The sequence below is a fragment of the Triturus cristatus genome, chromosome 11 (genome assembly GCF_964204655.1).
Source record: "Triturus cristatus chromosome 11, aTriCri1.1, whole genome shotgun sequence".
NCBI lineage: Eukaryota > Metazoa > Chordata > Amphibia > Caudata > Salamandridae > Triturus > Triturus cristatus.
In genome coordinates, this window is record NC_140594.1 from 133,575,943 (window position 1) to 133,589,452 (window position 13,510).

Consider the following 13,510-nt stretch of genomic DNA (forward strand, 5'->3'; position numbering starts at 1 on the left):
GGCACAGGCCAGGCTTGGCGGGTGCAGAGTGTGTAGGGTTCGCGGTTCCGGGCTGATGCCAGGGATTAGAAGTAGATTTTGAGTAGAGCCTCTACTCATGGGAGTCCCAGGGGCTTAGAGCCAAAAGGTAGCCAGGTCCTCCGGGGTTTGTGAGGTTGCTGGCCACAATAGATGCCGGGTTGGAGCAGGAGCAGGTTCGAGTGTCGCCAGGCCTGTAGGGCTGGGGCCAAAGCAGTTGGTGTCTTCCTCTTCTTAGCAGCTGCAGGGCAGGTCTTCTTTCTTCTTCCTCTTCTTTGTATTTCGGAATCTGGAATCTGGGGAAGGAAGGTTCAGGGTGCCCCTAAATACTAAATTTAGGGGCGTTACAGGTAGGCGAAGGGCAGGGACCAATGGGTCCCTGTCCTGGGGTGAGTACACCCCCTATTCAGCCACTCTCCTCTGGGAGGGGGGCATCAGCCTAGTCCTGATTGGGTAGGGCCTCCCATCTTCAAGATGGCGAGCGCCCGGAGATGTGCTTCACCTCGCCTTCCCCACCTGAGGGGTGGAGTTGGCAGGCTGGCCCATCCCCTGTCCTTATTTGGGGTTTCCGGCCAAGCTTCCCGCCAGAGTGGGGGTTGCAAGTGGCCTGGGGAAGCTCACAGAGGCGGCATGCCTTTGAAGCTTCCCCCTGCCCATCCTGGGGGAGGAGATCTAGCATCTCGCCCAGGATGTGCATTGTTGCAGACCCAGGAGAGCAGGGGCTCTCCTACCCAGGGGTCCAGCAACATGTCTGCTGTGTGGCAGCCTAGGCAGCCTCAGAACAGACGTGGATTGTAAATTAGGTTTCAGGGGGCCTCTCTAAGATGCCCTCTGTGGTGCTTGGTACATTAAATACCATACTGGCATCAGTGTGGGTTTAATGTGCTGAGCAGTTTGATACCAAACTTCTCAGTCTTCTGTGCTGCCATTATAGTGCTGTGGAGTTCGTGTTTGACAAGCTCCCAGCACCAGGTACTCTTAAATGGAAGCACTGCACTTACAGGGTCCAGGAATGGACCTGGGTACTGTAGGGGCACCGGGCTCCTGCCTCTGTGCCCACACCACTGGCATAGGGCACCCAGCTAGAGGGGTGGCTGATGGATGCCAGGGCAGTGAAGGTTGTGGGCATGGCACACAGGGATGTGTGCCATGTCGATTCTCTGTTTTGTCTTGTACCCAGACACTCAGCCTGCCAGGGCAGTGTGTGTGTGTTAGGGTACAGGGCCTCTAAGGGTGGCACAATGAGTGCTGCAGCCCTTAGAGGCCTTCCCTGGTCACAAGGCCGTGGGTACCTAGGGTACCACTTACCAGGGGCTGACATGTGGCCAGGGTTTGCCAATTTTGTTTTGAGATTTTTGTTTTGGGAAGGAACATAGGCCCTGGGCTCCTGATTGGCAGGAGTCCAGGGCACACTCAGTCAAAGTACATTCAGCAATTCAGCAAAAAGTGGGGGCATACCATTCAAGAAAGATGGCACTTTCACACAACTATTTTGTCGGCTATTGAGTGAATAGCTGAGATTGTACACTCCTTTGTCCGCAGACTGATATGTATCCATTTACAAGAAAGGCATCTCGTATCCGGGTGAACAAGAGGCGCCAAAGTTAACTCTTGTAATATTCTAGAATAGTACACCTTTGGTTGCTTTCTTGCATTTAGGTACAAGAACTAGTTTTGGGAGGAGCCTGCTTGGGCTTAGGAGGATATGTGGTTGCATACATAATCATGTACTGATGACATCCCACATAGAGAGGGATGAAGGGAGGTGCCAAAGGAGGCTGTATAGTGAAATCTGCTAATTAGCATACGGAATCCCAGAGCCCAACGGGCACTTACCTGCAGAAGCAACAGAAGATAGAGTAGTACATATCATGTCTGGCTTTTGACTCGAGTGATAGAAAACATAGAAAGTATGCTTGCATATCTCTCTGATCGGTGCACGTTTCAAATTTGTCTCCCTGTAACAGACAAAAGTGTCACCGTTGTGGGACTGCTCATATCGCCTAGCTGATGTTATCTTTGTGCAGTGGCAGTATCGTAGCCAATGAGGTCTATCCGAGGCGTGATTATTGCTTATTGAAAACTTTACCCAATACCCCGCCATGTCAACTTGAAAAATAGTTGATATTGGCAATTTTTGATAGACTCTATGGAGGCTGGATCAATTGTGTCAAAAGAAGATTGATTATACATCATTATAGTTATTTAGTAAGCAAAGAGGTGTAGATATTTTTCATAGAATGTCAATACTCATTGGTCAATATGTTTTTTAACAACTGTTTTATTTCAACTAAAGTGTTTCTCATATCTGTGGAAAAGGGTCCTCTTAATCAATAGGTAAGGTACACGTATTAAACTTTGTGATCTAATTGTCTTGGAAGCTGCACAGTGTCCAAAGCTTCAGACATTCATTCAGCATCTCTCTAAGTAGCAGAGCTAATGTGCTATTTTGTCGGCTATTGAGTGAATAGCTGAGATTGTACACTCCTTTGTCGGCAGACTGATATGTATCCTTTTACAAGAAAGGCATCTTGTATCTGGGTGAACAAAGAGGTGCCAAAGTGAACTCTTGTAATATTCTAGAATAGTACTCCTTTGGTTGCTCTGCTTGCATTTAGGTACAATAACTCGTTTTGGAAGGAGCCAGATGGGGCTTAGGAGTATATGTGTTTGCATACAGAATCATGTACTGATGACATCACACATAGAGAGGGATGAAGGGAGGTGCCAAAGGAGGCTGTATAGTGAAATCTGCTAATTAGCATACGGAACCTCAGAGCCCAATGGGTACTTATCTGCAGAACCAACAGAAGATAAAGTAGTCCACCTGTTGTCTGGCTTTTGACCTGAGTGATAGAAAACATAGAAAGTATGCTTGCATATCTCTCTGATCAGTGCATATGTTCCAACTTTGTCTCCCTGTAAGAGACAAAAGTGTCACGATTGTGGGACTGCTCATATTGCCAATTGGACGTTATCTTTGAATAGTGGCAGTATTGTAACCAATGCGGTGTATCCGAGGTGTGATTGTTGCTTATTCAAAACTTTACGCAATACCCAGTCTTGTCAACTTGAACAACCGTTGTTGGTAATTTAGGATAATCTTTACGGAGGCTAGATCAATTGTGTCAAAAAATGATTGATTATACATCAATGTATTTATTCAGTAAGAAAAAAGGTGTAGATATTTTTCATAGAATATCAATACTCTTTGCTCGATATGTTTTTCATTAACTGTTTCATTTCAACCAACGTGTTTTTTATATGCGTAAAAGAGGGTCCGCTTAATCATTAGGTAAGGTACACATATTAAACTTTGGGTGCTAATTGATTTAGAAGCTGCGCAGTGTCCGAAGATTCAGACATTTATTCAGCATCTCTCTAGGTTTTAGATCAAATGTACTATTGTGAGAAAGTGGCTCTGTATATACTGTTCCAAAATAAGTACAGGGTGTACAGACTCCACAGTCCCCAGAGGTTTGGCAGAGGCTAAAGTTAGAAATAACCTTAGTCTCTAAAGTGGTAGCTTGGTCGAGCAGTAAGGCAGTATCAGAGGACAGTGTAAAGCATTTGTTGTACACACTCAGTCAGCGAAATGATTTCACACACTCAATAACTGAACTCTAGGCCAATGGTTTGTATAAAAAAGATATGTCTGTTTTGTTTTAGAACCAACAATAGGAATTAAAATATACTTTCTCAGAATGAGATGCTTTATTTAAATACTTTTGCAATATGCAATTGGCTTTTGTAGAAAGTTATAAGTTGTTGCAATAGGCAACACAGTTTTAAACACAATAATGCATTGAGTTCAATGGAAATTTCAAGTTATTTGCAATAGATTACTTTCAGGATTACTTTAGAGATTCCAGGACTGGATCCTAGATTCAGTCCTGGGCCAATACTTAGAAACAAGTGATAAAAGTCGACTTAGTTACTACTAGGATTTTTAAGTAATATTTTGCTATTTTAAAAGTTGACACTTAGAAGAAATTTCATAGAAAACAGTCAATGATTCCCTATGGAAGAAAATTCAAGCTGCAGGTATAGTATGTTCTCGTTACTTTTGTAATCCAGTACTGGGTGCCTAGACTCAGTACTGGGACCTTTATCCAAAACAGGTAAGTAATTACGTTTTCAGAAGTTATACGATTTTTAAAGAATATTTAAAGTTTGCAGAAATTGACACTTTGAAGAAATTTCACAGAAAAACAGTCAATGATTCCCTATGGAAGAAAATTGGGTTACTGGTAAGTACAGTTGTAAGTATTTTTCAGAGTCAGTGCTGGGCACCAAGATCCAGCACTGGGAGCTCACCTAATAGCAGGTGAGTATTTTCGTTTTCGTTACTCGGCTGATTTTTGGTGAATATTTTAAGTTTTGAAAACTCCACACTTTGAAGAAATTTTCAGAAGAAACCAGTCAATGTTACCCTATGGAGAAAATTGAGTTATCGGTTTAAAGGTAAGTACTCGACTGGCAGAGTTAAGGTTCTGGGCATAGACTCAGGGGTCTCCCAGGGTCAGGTAGGTAGAGTTTTTTCACCCTCAGCGGCACAGGGGCAGCCGGGTGCAGAGAGAGTTAGACCCAATGTTATCCTATGAGAGGTAGGGGGGCCTTGGTTGGTGGCTGCTGACTAGCAGGCTACGCGGCTGTGGGAGCTGGGCTCCTGGTCACTTGCTCAGGGCAAATGGGGAAGTAGATAGGTGTAGAGGTTACACTGCCAGGGCCACTCGGGCGGCTGGGTGCAGGGTGCTTTTGAGCTCTTGGGCGCTCAATTGATTTCAATGGGAGAGCTCCGGTTTAGAAAAAGATTGCAAGCTCGGGGACGAAGATTCTTTAGGTGCCACCACCACTTCGAGAGGTAAGTTGGGTAGTTGGAGGATAGGTAGGTACCCAGGATTTGGGCACAGGGAGCCGCAGGGCGCCGGGTGCAGGGGTGCCTTTTGGTGTCGGGAAATCTTACCCTCTGTTGATCGCGTTGGGGGGGTACCTGGTTCTGAGGCTGCAGGTGTCGTCAGGAGCGTCTAGGGAAGTCCTTGGGTGCCGGACTCGGGTTCACAGTCGTCCTGGGGTCGTCCTCGTGGTCTTTGGTCACTCCGGCACAGGCCAGGCTTGGCGGGTGCAGAGTGTGTAGGGTTCGTGGTTCCGGGCTGATGCCAGGGATTAGAAGTAGATTTTGAGTAGAGCCTCTACTCATGGGAGTTCCAGGGGCTTAGAGCCAAAAGGTAGCAAGGTCCTCCGGGGTTTGTGAGGTTGCTGGCCACAATAGATGCCGGGTTGGAGCAGGAGCAGGTTCGAGTGTCGCCAGGCCTGTAGGGCTGGGGCCAAAGCAGTTGGTGTCTTCCTCTTCTTAGCAGCTGCAGGGCAGGTCTTCTTTCTTCGTCCTCTTCTTTGTATTTCGGAATCTGGAATCTGGGGAAGGAAGGTTCAGGGTGCCCCTAAATACTAAATTTAGGGGCGTTACAGGTAGGCGAAGGGCAGGGGCCAATGGGTCCCTGTCCTGGGGTGAGTACACCCCCTATTCAGCCACTCTCCTCTGGGAGGGGGGCAGCAGCCTAGTCCTGATTGGGTAGGGCCTCCCATCTTCAAGATGGCGAGCGCCCGGAGATGTGCTTCACCTCGCCTTCCCCACCTGAGGGGTGGGGTTGGCAGGCTGGCCCATCCCCTGTCCTTATTTGGGGTTTCCGGCCAAGCTTCCCGCCAGAGTGGGGGTTGCAAGTGGCCTGGGGAAGCTCACTGAGGCGGCATGCCTTTGAAGCTTCCCCCTGCCCATCCTGGGGGAGGAGATCTAGCATCTCGCCCAGGATGTGCATTGTTGCAGACCCAGGAGAGCAGGGGCTCTCCTACCCAGGGGTCCAGCAACATGTCTGCTGTGTGGCAGCCTAGGCAGCCTCAGAACAGACGTGGATTGTAGGTTAGGTTTCAGGGGGCCTCTCTAAGATGCCCTCTGTGGTGCTTGGTACATTAAATACCATACTGGCATCAGTGTGGGTTTAATGTGCTGAGCAGTTTGATACCAAACTTCTCAGTCTTCTGTGCTGCCATTATAGTGCTGTGGAGTTCGTGTTTGACAAGATCCCAGCACCATGTACTCTTAAATGGAAGCACTGCACTTACAGGGCCCAGGAATGGACCTGGGTACTGTAGGGGCACCGGGCTCCTGCCTCTGTGCCCACACCACTGGCATAGGGCACCCAGCTAGAGGGGTGGCTGATGTATGCCAGGGCAGTGAAGGTTGTGGGCATGGCACACAGGGATGTGTGCCACGTCGATTCTCTGTTTTGTCTTGTACCCAGACACTCAGCCTGCCAGGGCAGTGTGTGTGTGTTAGGGTACAGGGCCTCTAAGGGTGGCACAATGAGTGCTGCAGCCCTTAGAGGCCTTCCCTGGTCACAAGGCCCTGGGTACCTAGGGTACCACTTACCAGGGGCTGACATGTGGCCAGGGTTTGCCAATTTTGTTTTGAGATTTTTGTTTTGGGAAGGAACATAGGCCCTGGGCTCCTGATTGGCAGGAGTCCAGGGCACACTCAGTCAAAGTACATTCAGCAATTCAGCAAAAAGTGGGGGCATACCATTCAAGAAAGATGGCACTTTCACACAACTATTTTGTCGGCTATTGAGTGAATAGCTGAGATTGTACACTCCTTTGTCCGCAGACTGATATGTATCCATTTACAAGAAAGGCATCTCGTATCCGGGTGAACAAGAGGCGCCAAAGTTAACTCTTGTAATATTCTAGAATAGTACACCTTTGGTTGCTTTCTTGCATTTAGGTACAAGAACTAGTTTTGGGAGGAGCCTGCTTGGGCTTAGGAGGATATGTGGTTGCATACATAATCATGTACTGATGACATCCCACATAGAGAGGGATGAAGGGAGGTGCCAAAGGAGGCTGTATAGTGAAATCTGCTAATTAGCATACGGAATCCCAGAGCTCAACGGGCACTTACCTGCAGAAGCAACAGAAGATAGAGTAGTACATATCATGTCTGGCTTTTGACTCGAGTGATAGAAAACATAGAAAGTATGCTTGCATATCTCTCTGATCGATGCACGTTTCAAATTTGTCTCCCTGTAACAGACAAAAGTGTCACCGTTGTGGGACTGCTCATATCGCCTAGCTGATGTTATCTTTGTGCAGTGGCAGTATCGTAGCCAATGAGGTCTATCCGAGGCGTGATTATTGCTTATTGAAAACTTGAGAAATAGTTGATATTGGCAATTTTTGATAGTCTCTATGGAGGCTGGATCAATTGTGTCAAAAGAAGATTGATTATACATCATTATAGTTATTTAGTAAGCAAAGAGGTGTAGATATTTTTCATAGAATGTCAATACTCATTGGTCAATATGTTTTTTTAACAACTGTTTTATTTCAACTAAAGTGTTTCTCATATCTGTGGAAAAGGGTCCTCTTAATCAATAGGTAAGGTACACGTATTAAACTTTGTGATCTAATTGTCTTGGAAGCTGCACAGTGTCCAAAGCTTCAGACATTCATTCAGCATCTCTCTAAGTAGCAGAGCTAATGTGCTATTTTGTCGGCTATTGAGTGAATAGCTGAGATTGTACACTCCTTTGTCGGCAGACTGATATGTATCCTTTTACAAGAAAGGCATCTTGTATCTGGGTGAACAAAGAGGTGCCAAAGTGAACTCTTGTAATATTCTAGAATAGTACTCCTTTGGTTGCTCTGCTTGCATTTAGGTACAATAACTCGTTTTGGAAGGAGCCAGATGGGGCTTAGGAGTATATGTGTTTGCATACAGAATCATGTACTGATGACATCACACATAGAGAGGGATGAAGGGAGGTGCCAAAGGAGGCTGTATAGTGAAATCTGCTAATTAGCATATGGAATCCCAGAGCCCAATGGGTACTTATCTGCAGAACCAACAGAAGATAAAATAGTCCACCTGATGTCTGGCTTTTGACCTGAGTGATAGAAAACATAGAAAGTATGCTTGCATATCTCTCTGATCAGTGCATATGTTCCAACTTTGTCTCCCTGAAAGAGACAAAAGTGTCACGATTGTGGGACTGCTCATATTGCCAATTGGACGTTATCTTTGAATAGTGGCAGTATTGTAACCAATGCGGTGTATCCGAGGTGTGATTGTTGCTTATTCAAAACTTTACGCAATACCCAGTCTTGTCAACTAGAACAACAGTTGTTGTTAGTAATTTAGGATAATCTTTACGGAGGCTAGATCAATTGTGTCAAAAAATGATTGAATATACATCAATGTATTTATTCAGTAAGAAAAAAGGTGTAGATATTTTTCATAGAATATCAATACTCTTTGCTCGGTATGTTTTTCATTAACATTTTCATTTCAACCAACGTGTTTTTTATATGCGTAAAAGAGGGTCCGCTTAATCATTAGGTAAGGTACACATATTAAACTTTGGGTGCTAATTGATTTAGAAGCTGCGCAGTGTCCGAAGATTCAGACATTTATTCAGCATCTCTCTAGGTTTTAGATCAAATGTACTATTGTGAGAAAGTGGCTCTGTATATACTGTTCCAAAATAAGTACAGGGTGTACAGACTCCACAGTCCCCAGAGGTTTGGCAGAGGCTAAAGTTAGAAATAACCTTAGTCTCTAAAGTGGTAGCTTGGTCGAGCAGTAAGGCAGTATCAGAGGACAGTGTAAAGCATTTGTTGTACACAGTCAGCGAAATGATTTCACACACTCAATAACTGAACTCTAGGCCAATGGTTTGTATAAAAAAGATATGTCTGTTTTGTTTTAGAACCAACAATAGGAATTAAAATATACTTTCTCAGAATGAGATGTTTTATTTAAATACTTTTGCAATATGCAATTGGCTTTTGTAGAAAGTTATAAGTTGTTGCAATAGGCAACACAGTTTTAAACACAATAATGCATTGAGTTCAATGGAAATTTCAAGTTATTTGCAATAGATTACTTTCAGGATTACTTTAGAGATTCCAGGACTGGATCCTAGATTCAGTCCTGGGACAATACTTAGAAACAAGTGATAAAAGTCGACTTAGTTACTACTAGGATTTTTAAGTAATATTTTGCTATTTTAAAAGTTGACACTTAGAAGAAATTTCATAGAAAACAGTCAATGATTCCCTATGGAAGAAAATTCAAGCTGCAGGTATAGTATGTTCTCGTTACTTTTGTAATCCAGTACTGGGTGCCTAGACTCAGTACTGGGACCTTTATCCAAAACAGGTAAGTAATTACGTTTTCAGAAGTTATACGATTTTTAAAGAGTATTTAAAGTTTGCAGAAATTGACACTTTGAAGAAATTTCACAGAAAAACAGTCAATGATTCCCTATGGAAGAAAATTGGGTTACTGGTAAGTACAGTTGTAAGTATTTTTCAGAGTCAGTGCTGAGCACCAAGATCCAGCACTTGGAGCTCACCTAATAGCAGGTGAGTATTTTCGTTTTCGTTACTCGGCTGATTTTTGGTGAATATTTTAAGTTTTGAAAACTCCACACTTTGAAGAAATTTTCAGAAGAAACCAGTCAATGTTACCCTATGGAGAAAATTGAGTTATCGGTTTAAAGGTAAGTACTCGACTGGCAGAGTTAAGGTTCTGGGCATAGACTCAGGGGTCTCCCAGGGTCAGGTAGGTAGAGTTTTTTCACCCTCAGCGGCACAGGGGCAGCCGGGTGCAGAGAGAGTTAGACCCAATGTTATCCTATGAGAGGTAGGGGGGCCTTGGTTGGTGGCTGCTGACTAGCAGGCTACGCGGCTGTGGGAGCTGGGCTCCTGGTCACTTGCTCAGGGCAAATGGGGAAGTAGATAGGTGTAGAGGTTACACTGCCAGGGCCACTCGGGCGGCTGGGTGCAGGGTGCTTTTGAGCTCTTGGGCGCTCAATTGATTTCAATGGGAGAGCTCCGGTTTAGAAATAGATTGCAAGCTCGGGGACGAAGATTCTTTAGGTGCCACCACCACTTCGAGAGGTAAGTTGGGTAGTTGGAGGATAGGTAGGTACCCAGGATTTGGGCACAGGGAGCCGCAGGGCGCCGGGTGCAGGGGTGCCTTTTGGTGTCGGGAAATCTTACCCTCTGTTGATCGCGTTGGGGGGGTACCTGGTTCTGAGGCTGCAGGTGTCGTCAGGAGCGTCTAGGGAAGTCCTTGGGTGCCGGACTCAGGTTCACAGTCGTCGTGGGGTCGTCCTCGTGGTCTTTGGTCACTCCGGCACAGGCCAGGCTTGGCGGGTGCAGAGTGTGTAGGGTTCGCGGTTCCGGGCTGATGCCAGGGATTAGAAGTAGATTTTGAGTAGAGCCTCTACTCATGTGAGTCCCAGGGGCTTAGAGCCAAAAGGTAGCCAGGTCCTCCGGGGTTTGTGAGGTTGCTGGCCACAATAGATGCCGGGTTGGAGCAGGAGCAGGTTCGAGTGTCGCCAGGCCTGTAGGGCTGGGGCCAAAGCAGTTGGTGTCTTCCTCTTCTTAGCAGCTGCAGGGCAGGTCTTCTTTCTTCTTCCTCTTCTTTGTATTTCGGAATCTGGAATCTGGGGAAGGAAGGTTCAGGGTGCCCCTAAATACTAAATTTAGGGGCGTTACAGGTAGGCGAAGGGCAGGGACCAATGGGTCCCTGTCCTGGGGTGAGTACACCCCCTATTCAGCCACTCTCCTCTGGGAGGGGGGCAGCAGCCTAGTCCTGATTGGGTAGGGCCTCCCATCTTCAAGATGGCGAGCGCCCGGAGATGTGCTTCACCTCGCCTTCCCCACCTGAGGGGTGGAGTTGGCAGGCTGGCCCATCCCCTGTCCTTATTTGGGGTTTCCGGCCAAGCTTCCCGCCAGAGTGGGGGTTGCAAGTGGCCTGGGGAAGCTCACAGAGGCGGCATGCCTTTGAAGCTTCCCCCTGCCCATCCTGGGGGAGGAGATCTAGCATCTCGCCCAGGATGTGCATTGTTGCAGACCCAGGAGAGCAGGGGCTCTCCTACCCAGGGGTCCAGCAACATGTCTGCTGTGTGGCAGCCTAGGCAGCCTCAGAACAGACGTGGATTGTAAATTAGGTTTCAGGGGGCCTCTCTAAGATGCCCTCTGTGGTGCTTGGTACATTAAATACCATACTGGCATCAGTGTGGGTTTAATGTGCTGAGCAGTTTGATACCAAACTTCTCAGTCTTCTGTGCTGCCATTATAGTGCTGTGGAGTTCGTGTTTGACAAGCTCCCAGCACCATGTACTCTTAAATGGAAGCACTGCACTTACAGGGCCCAGGAATGGACCTGGGTACTGTAGGGGCACCGGGCTCCTGCCTCTGTGCCCACACCACTGGCATAGGGCACCCAGCTAGAGGGGTGGCTGATGTATGCCAGGGCAGTGAAAGTTGTGGGCATGGCACACAGGGATGTGTGCCACGTCGATTCTCTGTTTTGTCTTGTACCCAGACACTCAGCCTGCCAGGGCAGTGTGTGTGTGTTAGGGTACAGGGCCTCTAAGGGTGGCACAATGAGTGCTGCAGCCCTTAGAGGCCTTCCCTGGTCACAAGGCCCTGGGTACCTAGGGTACCACTTACCAGGGGCTGACATGTGGCCAGGGTTTGCCAATTTTGTTTTGAGATTTTTGTTTTGGGAAGGAACATAGGCCCTGGGCTCCTGATTGGCAGGAGTCCAGGGCACACTCAGTCAAAGTACATTCAGCAATTCAGCAAAAAGTGGGGGCATACCATTCAAGAAAGATGGCACTTTCACACAACTATTTTGTCGGCTATTGAGTGAATAGCTGAGATTGTACACTCCTTTGTCCGCAGACTGATATGTATCCATTTACAAGAAAGGCATCTCGTATCCGGGTGAACAAGAGGCGCCAAAGTTAACTCTTGTAATATTCTAGAATAGTACACCTTTGGTTGCTTTCTTGCATTTAGGTACAAGAACTAGTTTTGGGAGGAGCCTGCTTGGGCTTAGGAGGATATGTGGTTGCATACATAATCATGTACTGATGACATCCCACATAGAGAGGGATGAAAGGAGGTGCCAAAGGAGGCTGTATAGTGAAATCTGCTAATTAGCATACGGAATCCCAGAGCCCAACGGGCACTTACCTGCAGAAGCAACAGAAGATAGAGTAGTACATATCATGTCTGGCTTTTGACTCGAGTGATAGAAAACATAGAAAGTATGCTTGCATATCTCTCTGATCGGTGCACGTTTCAAATTTGTCTCCCTGTAACAGACAAAAGTGTCACCGTTGTGGGACTGCTCATATCGCCTAGCTGATGTTATCTTTGTGCAGTGGCAGTATCGTAGCCAATGAGGTCTATCCGAGGCGTGATTATTGCTTATTGAAAACTTTACCCAATACCCCGCCATGTCAACTTGAAAAATAGTTGATATTGGCAATTTTTGATAGTCTCTATGGAGGCTGGATCAATTGTGTCAAAAGAAGATTGATTATACATCATTATAGTTATTTAGTAAGCAAAGAGGTGTAGATATTTTTCATAGAATGTCAATACTCATTGGTCAATATGTTTTTTTAACAACTGTTTTATTTCAACTAAAGTGTTTCTCATATCTGTGGAAAAGGGTCCTCTTAATCAATAGGTAAGGTACACGTATTAAACTTTGTGATCTAATTGTCTTGGAAGCTGCACAGTGTCCAAAGCTTCAGACATTCATTCAGCATCTCTCTAAGTAGCAGAGCTAATGTGCTATTTTGTCGGCTATTGAGTGAATAGCTGAGATTGTACACTCCTTTGTCGGCAGACTGATATGTATCCTTTTACAAGAAAGGCATCTTGTATCTGGGTGAACAAAGAGGTGCCAAAGTGAACTCTTGTAATATTCTAGAATAGTGCTCCTTTGGTTGCTCTGCTTGCATTTAGGTACAATAACTCGTTTTGGAAGGAGCCAGATGGGGCTTAGGAGTATATGTGTTTGCATACAGAATCATGTACTGATGACATCACACATAGAGAGGGATGAAGGGAGGTGCCAAAGGAGGCTGTATAGTGAAATCTGCTAATTAGCATATGGAATCCCAGAGCCCAATGGATACTTATCTGCAGAACCAACAGAAGATAAAGTAGTCCACCTGTTGTCTGGCTTTTGACCTGAGTGATAGAAAACATAGAAAGTATGCTTGCATATCTCTCTGATCAGTGCATATGTTCCAACTTTGTCTCCCTGTAAGAGACAAAAGTGTCACGATTGTGGGACTGCTCATATTGCCAATTGGATGTTATCTTTGAATAGTGGCAGTATTGTAACCAATGCGGTGTATCCGAGGTGTGATTGTTGCTTATTCAAAACTTTGCGCAATACCCAGTCTTGTCAACTTGAACAACAGTTGTTGTTGGTAATTTAGGATAATCTTTACGGAGGCTAGATCAATTGTGTCAAAAAATGATTGATTATACATCAATGTATTTATTCAGTAAGAAAAAAGGTGTAGATATTTTTCATAGAATATCAATACTCTTTGCTCGATATATTTTTCATTAACTGTTTCATTTCAACCAACGTGTTTTTTTTATATGCGTAAAA

General features: G+C 45.7%; 5 non-coding genes and 1 pseudogene across 5 annotated transcripts; all 6 read left to right on the top strand.

Annotated features, from left to right (window-relative positions):
• The first annotated feature begins 2,033 nt into the window (after positions 1–2,033).
• Positions 2,034–2,174, top strand: LOC146783683 (U4 spliceosomal RNA). Its single transcript, XR_014971093.1, has one exon. It is a non-coding gene; the product is annotated as a U4 spliceosomal RNA (small nuclear RNA).
• Positions 2,175–2,994: 820 nt separating this feature from the next.
• Positions 2,995–3,132, top strand: LOC146783684 (U4 spliceosomal RNA). The gene has a single exon (XR_014971255.1). It is a non-coding gene; the product is annotated as a U4 spliceosomal RNA (small nuclear RNA).
• A 4,020-nt stretch (positions 3,133–7,152) lies between these two features.
• Positions 7,153–7,267, top strand: LOC146783685 (U4 spliceosomal RNA; annotated as a pseudogene).
• Positions 7,268–8,088: 821 nt separating this feature from the next.
• LOC146783686 (U4 spliceosomal RNA) lies at positions 8,089–8,229 on the top strand. The gene has a single exon (XR_014971221.1). It is a non-coding gene; the product is annotated as a U4 spliceosomal RNA (small nuclear RNA).
• A 4,016-nt stretch (positions 8,230–12,245) lies between these two features.
• On the top strand, positions 12,246–12,386 carry LOC146783687 (U4 spliceosomal RNA). Its single transcript, XR_014971075.1, has one exon. It is a non-coding gene; the product is annotated as a U4 spliceosomal RNA (small nuclear RNA).
• Positions 12,387–13,207: 821 nt separating this feature from the next.
• On the top strand, positions 13,208–13,348 carry LOC146783688 (U4 spliceosomal RNA). The gene has a single exon (XR_014971219.1). It is a non-coding gene; the product is annotated as a U4 spliceosomal RNA (small nuclear RNA).
• The last annotated feature ends 162 nt before the right edge of the window (positions 13,349–13,510 follow it).